The sequence below is a fragment of the Arachis ipaensis genome, chromosome B09, assembly GCF_000816755.2.
Source record: "Arachis ipaensis cultivar K30076 chromosome B09, Araip1.1, whole genome shotgun sequence".
NCBI lineage: Eukaryota > Viridiplantae > Streptophyta > Magnoliopsida > Fabales > Fabaceae > Arachis > Arachis ipaensis.
In genome coordinates this window covers 6,847,955-6,851,712 of record NC_029793.2, presented here as the reverse complement: position 1 = coordinate 6,851,712, position 3,758 = coordinate 6,847,955, and the positions used below count along the sequence as shown (strand labels likewise).

General features: G+C 37.9%; 1 pseudogene; it reads left to right on the top strand.

Moving 5' to 3' along the window:
• On the top strand, positions 1,286-2,497 carry LOC107614711 (annotated as a pseudogene).

Here is a 3,758-nt window from a genome sequence, read left to right as displayed (position 1 = left end):
GATTATTGAATAAAATTAGTTAGCTAATTATAGTTAATATTTTTTAATGATTATCTATTCGTGTTTTTTTATTAAAATTATCTTTAATTTTTCTCGTGCATTGTGATTTCATCAATTAAAATAACTTTTTTACTGTAAATATTATAAAAAAATTCACTTCGTAATTCGAAAAAAATAACTTTCAAATGATAGACTCTTAAAATTTTTATTGATTTAGATAGATAAATAGTATGTATGTTTTGATAACTACATAAGAAAATTTATATACAAATAGCTCAAAACTAAAATATAATATTTATTATTGAGTTCGATGAACATGTTAATTGATGAATGTACGATAAAATCTATATACCGGCATTTCATCAAAATAAAAATATGAAATTTAAGAATTATTTATAAATTAAAAAAAAAATCAATTCTTTAAGTTTCAACTCAAATATTAGTAAATTATTACTCAGGTTACCGGAGTCAGGTATATTGGGTATACTACAAGTCTACAAGAACCGAAAATCTTATCACATTTTACTACTACAGTAATAATGATGGTCAAAATTAGATCAGATGAATTCCATTATACGTAAATAATACTTTTATATATCATATTATAAATTTAGGTTAGTGGAATTTTTTATTACATAACACTACCGAATCTAAATTTTAGAAAAATTCTCAATTTGCATATAGAAATATGGTTGAATTTAGGGCTGGTAATGGGTAGGGTACGGTAGGGTTTGGACTCTACTCTAATCCTACTTGTGGGTTGAAAATTTTATTAAAACTTTACTCTATTCTATCCGCGGGTTGAGAATCTCTCAACCCTAACCCTACCCGCATCCTAAAATTCTAAACCCTACTCTACCCTACCCTACCCGCTGACATATCAAATTTTTTCAAAGTAAATATAAAATTCAATCATTTCGAATTTTATGCATATTAATAACATAAAAAATAAAAAACTAATACTCTAAATTACTAAATTAACTAACAAGTTTTAGTGGTTGTTCACTTATTGTAAGTCATTACATAAAGGAGGTTGTGGGTTCAACTCTCACTTCTTTCACTGTATGCCTATTTTTATAAAATATGTGTTAAATATGAGGTGCGGGTAGAGTAGGATAGGGTACACTCTAAACCCGTACCCTACCCTACCCTACCCTACCCGAATGGGTTGGGCCGAGTTGGGTACCCGCGAATAGGGTATCAATTGCCAGCCCTAGTTGAATCTAAGAATAAATGACCATTTGTATCCATGAGAAATGAAAACATTGACATTTGTACCCATAAAAGCTCGAAACTAATCTTCTACCCATGATAGATGCTGTCCGTGTGACAAAAATATCCTGGCTTGGATCTGAACTTGGTTCGTGGGTTTCCGAACCTACGTGGCACTCCCAACCCCCCTCTCCCAAAGCCATATCTGAGCCAACCATTCACCATCATCCCCATCCATCACTGTCTCTTCCCAGCCACCATAACCTCCATCACCATCACCTTAGCACCGCCACAGCCACCTCCCCCTTCACCACAACCTCCGGCGACAACCCACACCGCCGCGCCCCTTTCTCTTCTTCTTCCCCTCTTCTCACCTCCGCTGAGCTCAGAAACCACAGCGCCAGCTCCTCCTCTCCACCAAAGCCCAGAGCGGCAGCGGCCACCTTCTCCATTCCTGGGTCTCCTCTCGTCTGCCACCAAACAGCCGCGACCCCCAACCTTCTCCCCCGCTATCGGCTCTGCCTACGCCATTCTCAGTTCCACCATCTACGTCATCGGCGGCTCCATTAACGACGTTCCCTCCTCTCACATCTGGCTCCTCGACTGCCGCTTCCACCGATGGCGACGTGGACCCTCCATGCCCGTTGGCCGCGAGTTCGCCGCTACAGGAGTCGTCAACGGAAAGATTTACGTCATCGGAAGCTGTGTCGCCGACAATTGGGCCAGGTCGGCCAACTGGGCGGAGGTTCTTGACCCCGCCTCCGAGAAATGGGAGCGCGTGGCGAGCCCCGCGGAGGTTCGGGAGAAGTGGATGCACGCAAGCGCCGTGGTGGACGGCAAGGTGTATGCCATGGCGGATCACGGTGGCATCGCGTTGGATCCCTGATGCGGCGCTTGGGAGAGCGTGGGAACGGAGCTGGACCTCGGGTGGCGAGAGAGGGCGTGCGTGGTGGATGATATTCTTTATTGCTACGATTACTTGGGAAAGATTAAAGGGTTCGATGTGAAGAGTAGGGTATGGAAAGAGCTGAAAGGGTTGCATAAGGGGTTGCCTCGGTTTCTGTGTGGTGCTACCATAGCTGATTTGGGTGGGAAGTTGGTTGTGGTGTGGGAGTGTGGTGGTGGGAATGGGAAAGACATGGATATTTGGTGTGCTGAGATTCAAGTTAGCAAGAAGAATGGTGAACTGTGGGGTGAGGTTGATTGGTTCCAGAAGGTTCTTTCTGTTCCCAAAGGCGAGTGGAGGTTATGGTGGCTGGGAAGAGACAGTGATAGATGGGGATGATGGTGAAAAAGATGAAGATGATGATGATGATGGTAAATGGTTGGTTCAGATATGATTTTGGGGGGGGGGTGGAAGTGCCACGTAGGTTCGAAAACCCATGAATCAAGCTCAGATCCAAGTTAGGACACTTTTGTCACACAGACAGCATTTATCATGGGTACAAGATTAGTTTCGAATTTTCATGGGTACAAATGTCAGCATTTTCATTTCTCATAGGTACAAATGGTTATTTATTCTTAAATCTAAAACCTATGGTATTTCATTACTTCACTCCAATTCCCTTTGGTACGTATAAAGATAGATAAATTTGGATTCTCTAAATTTTAAATTTGTATTTTAGAAGGTAAAGTATGATCTTCTATTTTTGAATGGTTTCTTTCTCGTATTTATTTTTGGTCTTACCTATAAAATAAATGATAAAAGATCACACTTTATTCTCTAAAGTGAAATTCAAACTTTAGAAAATCCAAATCCAAGATAGATAAGAGAGCAAATGCATGTACAAAGGAACCTTCCATTCAATTTGGGTGTGCTTTGCTACTTTCAATAATTTTCGCGTGGGTCCTTAAAAAATAATTGTGATCATGAAGCTAAGCTATTTCTCTGACTACAGCATTAGCAATAAGTCAATAGCCCAAGAATAATATTCATTAAAGTTTTGAGTTGGATGTAGTATCTTTTCATCTTATATTCTTTTATTTAATTTTTGTCGAAATAAAATTTTTTCATAGTGATCCAATAAGTAATATCAGAGTCGATGGTTAATCAATTTGGTTTAAACAGTATTCAAGTTAAAAGTTAATGTTTGAGTGCGAGTTAAGAAAAAAAATGTTTTCCATCTTGACATCTTCTTCCACCCACTTTCCAATCCGAAAAATACGACCACTAGGCTATATGTATATATATGTAGTTGGTGGAAATTACAGAAAAATTACCTGAGATAAATTAATCAATAATTTATTTCGTTTAATTTGATTTAGAGAAAGTCTACAAAACCAGCAGTTTTATTAAAATTTAGTCAGCAGTTAACTATTAAAAGAGAAATGAATAATCCTACACCATTAAATGTTATTTCTTATCATTAAAAATACATATGATAACTAATTGATGACTAAATATCATAAATTCTGCTAGCCCTAACACTCCTCTTTGATTTATATAGAATGTGACGGAGACACTCTTTGTCTATAATTCTTCAAAAAGACTAGGTCAATATTTTATTATTATTTGTATTATTAATTTTAACAGAAACTTGATAATG